This window comes from Notamacropus eugenii, chromosome 7 (assembly GCF_028372415.1).
Source record: "Notamacropus eugenii isolate mMacEug1 chromosome 7, mMacEug1.pri_v2, whole genome shotgun sequence".
NCBI classification, from domain to species: Eukaryota; Metazoa; Chordata; class Mammalia; order Diprotodontia; family Macropodidae; genus Notamacropus; species Notamacropus eugenii.
The window spans coordinates 83,692,868-83,699,438 of record NC_092878.1 but is presented as its reverse complement, the minus strand read 5'-3'; the positions used below and the strand labels follow the sequence as shown (position 1 = coordinate 83,699,438).

Sequence of the window (6,571 nt, the reverse complement as noted above, 5' to 3'; positions counted from 1 at the left end):
GAAATAATGGGCTAAAGAACAATAACTTTTACCAGTCGTATACTCATCTATTTAAAAACTATCTTTGCTAACTAGCTGCTTTGCTAAAGTTTTAGACTGAAAAAAAACCCTGTAAAATATACTAAAAAAATTTTACCACCATATTTATGGATTATGTCTTGTCAAATACAACAAATACTATGATTCCATTTTACATTTATTAAACTAAGGTTCAAAGCACAAATTTACACATTGTAAGTATAATAAGCATATCTAAATGAAGTCACACCAATCTTTCACTGATATCTGATAAATCTGGGCAGAAGATAATGACTTAACAAAAATTTCTAACAGGAAGCCTTAGTGTAAAAACTGTGTACTTGTATGTTACTGGTTTATAATGGAGAACCCATGTGATTGTCTTCCATCTCCACTAAGTCATCCATTTTGTTGCATATTTCATTTTAAATCCTTAGAGGTTGGATAACTGGTAAGTTTAAATCTGGACATCTTATCTAATTCCCACCTCACACCAAAAGAATTGTAGTTGTAAGCTGGTTTTGCCTGATCCCAATTAACTATTATTACTCATTTCTTTCAAGTTTTGGAGTGTAAATAGTTTTAAAATGTTACAATTTTTCTTCCACACTGGAATATTGACCAGATAAGCTCAACTTGCAATTTCAAGTCTAAAAGGAAGCATTAATGTCTGTTTTAAGCTTCAGTGTGAAGACTTCTATCTTCTTCGTTCAGCTGAATGAAAGAAGACATGAAGAAGAAGCTCTTAATCATCATGTCAGAAGCTACTCTAGCATATTTGATCTCATCCCAATCATCGTGTAATAAATATTGGGCTCTGAAAATCGTTAAAAGAAGATGGCTCATGGAAAGTGTCTGTTCCCATATTATCAAAGATCAGACAGTCTCCCACATTCAGCTCAGGAAGAAGACAGTTTTCCACAATCTGATCAAGCTCATCATAGGATGGACCCCAAAGACTGTAAACAAAGGTATATCTTTCTTATATTATGGGATGCCAGTTTAGTCAGACAATTTACTTGCAAAAGAACCATAAAAATCATTATTCATGTAATACATAAAGGCTGGTTCATTACTCTCAGTTTTTCCTACTCCAGAGGAAACATCATTTTCAATAACTTTCTTTACAATGGTATTAACTGCTAAAGTCAGTGAAGAAGATATATAGCAGTTTCCAGGTTCTGAAATGACATTAATGTCAGATCTTTCAGGAAAGTAGGCATCTAACAACAGGCTGATGCCATGATTAACTTCTTGCACCTAAATTCATTATCTGTGAAGCCTCTGCCAATGTCCAATATGGTCATCTTAAAGCCAAATTCTCCCACCATATGAAACACACATGGAACATTAGATAAAGCATGGATATACACTTGAGATTCTTTGAAAGAGTTTGAAACAGGAAACTTAAAACCAATTATTTGGACATCATGTCCCTTAGTACTTTCCAAGACGTTCCTACAGTTCTTCAGTGTGGTGCCAAATTTCATCTCCATTAATGTCTTTTATTTTGATGTGTAGTAAGAGCTTAGCATTTGGATGATTGCATGCGATTTTCTTCTATTCAACTTCATTGTCACAAGACATGATGCTAACCCCAGTTTTCACTTCATGCCTTATCTGAGAAGATTGCTTACATGAACTTATACCAACAATATTTTCAAGAGAAACACCCAATTCTTGCGCAAATGCCATTTTGAGTTTTTGCTGGAATATTCAAATCCAGTTCCAAGAGGTAATAAAATCTCTAGAACAGCTGGAGCTAAATTGCATTTTACTGTGTAGGAAGGCTTTATCTGAGTCACAACACTCTGCCACTGTGTTTCTTCACAATTTTTCCAACATCTCCACCAAAAAAATGCATTTTTTCCTATTAGGATATGTTCATAGACATAGTTATCAATATTTCCAAGATGTGTTCCTTCACCTAACAAGCCATCAAATTAGTTTTCATCTTCAATAAATTCTTCCTGCCAGCTATATTTCACAATGTTGAAACCAGAAAAAACAAGATAGACCACCAAGCCTTACCCTTAGAATACATAATGAAATGGACAAGTTAGGAGAAGAAACTCTCCTGTATCAAGAAATTTCCCAAGGTGGTTCACAAGTGAAGTCGACCTACTCTCTATAAAATACTTCTACCAGATGTGGGGACCTGTGGCCTGGAGGTCACATGTGGCCCTCTAAGTTCTCAAGTGAGGCCCTTTGACTGAATCCAAATTTCACAGAACATATCTCTTTAATCAAAGAATTTGTTCTGTGAAATTTGGATTCAATCAAAGGGCCTCACTTGAGGAACTGGAGGGCCAAATGTAACCTCCAGGCCACAGGCTCCTCACCCCTGAGGCCCTCTGGATAGTTGTCTACATGGTCAGAAAGTTTGCAGTTAAATAATGACCCAAAGAGTTGGATAAAGCATCTTCTCTTTTTAGGTGGAATTTTTTTAGTAGGGGTATGGTTTCCTACAGCAGAAATACCTGGCCATAGGAAGTTGGGGTATGGGTGGTGTGGAGAGCAGAAGGGACATGAAAAGCACAGCACCAACACCAGCTATGCAGCAGTGGCCACCGTGGCCGAGAAAGAAAATAAAAATAAATGCTATTTTTTAAATTTCCCAAAATAAGGTGGGAAAAGGTGGGGGTTTAGGATGATAGGGAGGTTTACTGAAGAGAAGAGCAATACAGAGAGAAAAGGAGAATCTAAGGACAGAAAGAAGAGAAAGACAATGCTGCAAAAAGATGGAAGGAGCTAGCTGGGATGAAGAACAAGTGAGTGTGGGAGAACTGTCTTTTGTTTTTGTTCTTTTATGGAAAATTATAATTTCTCTTGTAAGTTTTTTTCAAAATGTCTAAACATCAGCAGGGTAATTCAAAGTATCTCACATCCTAGAGGTTACAGTTTTTCAAATGTTCCACAGTGGAAAAGAGAAATGCATATATTTTGAAAAATGTCAAAGACATAAAAGGCAACTCAAAATCAATTTGCAAAAGGGTAAATTGTACTCATAGTATATATGACTTTAAGTTTGCAAAATTATGATCTAGTCTTCACTTTCCACTTCAATGTAAACCCATTGGCAGAAGGGATTGGATCTCATTAATCTGTTTTCTCAGCCCTTGTAATAGCATTTTAATGGAAAGATTTTTCTCATTCATTAATAGGCCCATGTGACCTGCTTGCATCACCTGGAGGCCTAAGACACATGTGGTAGGAGAACCTTGCAGAACAGGTGGAACAGGAAGGGTGGAGCAGAACCTGGAGGAATTGAGTGAGTGTGGTTGGGGAAGAGGAAAGAGGACATAATTCATGAGTGTTTGCTTGTGAGAAGGACCCCACAGGGGGAGTAAGGGAGAGCTTGGGAAAGATTTTACCTCCTGCAGTGATCATGTTTATTAACTTCTTGTTCACCATGACAGATTTTGCTTTCTGGTTCTGGAATTTGGTTTTCTGGTGTCTAAATAAATGTTTTTCTCCTGCCTTCTACATGAAGAGTCTTTTATACTTTGAGAATGAGAACTATGCCAGCATATTCATAGTCGTCACCAGTGCTGTGAATATTGCCTTGGTGATACAGCCCTGCACAAAACAAGTTCTCATTAAATTATTGTTTGATTATATTCATTAAAACTCATTTGTTAATTAAATTTGATTGAATTATTAATTCAGGAAATGCAGTTATTAAATAAATAAGGTACCTGGAGAGTTATTTGTAGGTTAATTTCACATTTACTCTGTGCAAACTGACCTTAATGACCAAATCTTGGAACAAAATGCAACCTTTAGCCTCTGTGCCTTCCCATTAGTTATATGGTGTGCCTTTTGCCTGGAATGCTCTAGCTCCACATCTTTTTTTCTTGGATTCTCCAGCTCCATTCAATGGTCAATAAAAAGGTTATGTACTGTATAAGGACATTCCCAATTGCTCCAAAGTGCTATTTCTGTCACCCTGGGCAAAATTATTTTGAGATATGTATGTGTGCTCCTATATACAAGTGTGTTCATATATATATATATATATATATATATATATATATATATATATATATATATATATATATATATATATATATATATACATGTGTCTATGGTTCCTTTTTTTTGTATGTTCATCAATGTTTCCCAGTGCCTGATTTATTGGCTATAGAAGGTTCTTAGCAAATTCTTACTTAATTGAAAATAATTGAGTTTTTAGTTCAATCAGAAGGAAGGGAGATAAGCAGCTATATTTTCTTGTTCCCTGACCCAGGTTCACGACCTTGCTTTCCTTCAGTTTAAAAGCTTAAAAGGGAAGAATATAAGCTTTCCTGAGTTTATCCATTATCATTTTGATTAAACTTGCCAGTTGTGTCTAGCAGCAATGTGGCCTCTGAGCAAGAATCATTAGCAGATCAGGTATGCTTTTAGTGTTATGTGATTAATAGGTGTGTGAAGGGGGAAAAGAAAAACATGTACAAAATTTTAAGGCCTTGATGCCTTCTGAAAATATTATTGTCTAACCAGACAACTTGATTTGCACATTCAATGTTGAGAACACTGGATCTGGAACATTTGTAGTTGCTAAATATAAGAACAGTTATCTTGTCATATTTTGTGGTTTGTACAGATCAGAAAGCAGTTTTCCAGGTTTAAACACTCAGCAAGCATGGCTCCCAAAATCTTTTTGTTATAAAATATGGATAGAAGGAAAGAGTTATCAGAAAAATGTAGTTCTGAATCCAGACCCTCAAAGCTTTTTTTTTTTTCACGAACATAATCATGGTATTTTTTTTTCATTCTAATCCTCCTACACCTGGAAATCTTAAGTAAAAACAGAGTCAAACATCATGAAGGTGACTGTAATAAGAGGAATGGGATATTCAACTATATCTGTTTTATTTCTTGCTTCTTGATATTCCAAATTAATGACCCTTTTCCTTCACCCCAATCCCTGTTACTCTTTTCCTTCCCACTTTTTGTTCCATGCAGTTAGTAGTCTGTGACTTGAGCAAGTATGGAGTCACCATTATCAAGAAGAAATTTCATTGGTGAAGCCCTATAAATAAGCATGTATTTTAAATGATGAAATTATGATGAATTTATGATGAAATTATGATAAAAATAATGATAAAAAGTTGTGAAGAGCAAAATCTTCAGGATTCATCATTTTAAATACCCAATCATAACTAATAATAAGACATGGTCTCATATCCCAGAAGAAGTGTCTGAGGCCATTGCTGATGATATTCAAGGTCTCTTTCATCCATATTTTGCTTCTTATTTGCATTTTAAATTTAATTCTGATGAAAAGGATACCCTATCACTCCTTTAGTTCTTTTCTCCATTCAGCTTACTAAAATATTAAGAAATGACTAAATTTAATGTTAAAAAGGCAATGTCATTTGCCACAAAAGGGATAGACAGCCTGTAGCAGAGAAACAAACCAACTCCTGCAGTGTAGCAAATGGGTGGTTACTAACTTGTGATGTTTTCATTAAACAAGAAGCTATAAAATGAAGTTGAAAATAAGTCAGCCTTTCCACAAGCTAAACACAATGCATTTCTCCAGGCTCAAAGCCAAATTCTCAAATCCAAATTAATTAAGGAAATAGATTCTTATTTTGTTTTACACTGAATATTTGGAATGGGGAAAAGTAGTCATCTGTCAGTTTTCACCCATATCTCTTGATTTGTTTTTTCTTCAATCCACCTATAACTTTTAGCCATTTTTTTTTCTTCTCAGCAAGTCCTCTACAGTGGGGTAGAAGTCCAAGATCTAATTATTGAAGAAAGACAAAAAATAAGTAATAAATGAAGCTATGCTGCATATCACTGCTCATCAGTAAAAATGTATGCCTTGAAGAAACAGTATAGAGTATTGGCACTTTTATATTTATGTTATTCTTCTCTTAAGCCAGCTGTAGATGGATACTGGGGTTCATATCAGAAGGAAGCAGTCTGTGTGTAAAGTCTGGAGCTGTTAAAAAGAAAGTCTCATCCAAATATGGCCCAAGCTATACCAATAACATCGCAAAAGCAAGAAATCAAATTTTAGCACTTTAAAACAGACCAGCAATTTTGGAATAGCCTTTTTTCCCCTCCATGTAAAAATTCCATACTACATGCTACTGAGCAAAAGCCAATAGTATGGGGAATGTCTTCTCAATAATGAGATACAAGTTTAATAATTTCCCTTAGTAAGAAGAAGGATATAGTCAGACTTTTTGTTTCTTCTTATTCTGTAAATGTATTACTTTTGACTTACCATAGTCCTATAGCACTCTAGGAGCTCCTGTCCTGGCTAAAACATGTCACCCTTAGTTGAACACATGCCATAAAAACCTGGTTGATTTAACCTGATGACTTTACTAACTTATCAGACTGGTCTACACCAGACAACACTACCATTTTATTTGCAGTTTGAATAAGCATGTAAATGGTACAATGGTATTTTGTCTGATATTTTATTTTGTGAAATTAGACACAATGATAGTAATACTAAAGACTTTCCCCACAACAACCCTGTGAGGTAATAGTGAAAAAGGAAATAATGCTATAAAGACAGTAAAAATGA

The 6,571-nt window shown here is 35.0% G+C and overlaps 1 pseudogene; it reads right to left on the bottom strand.

The window, feature by feature from the left end:
- Positions 1–693: 693 nt before the first annotated feature.
- On the bottom strand, positions 694–1,508 carry LOC140514694 (antizyme inhibitor 1 pseudogene; annotated as a pseudogene).
- Between the last annotated feature and the right edge of the window lie 5,063 nt (positions 1,509–6,571).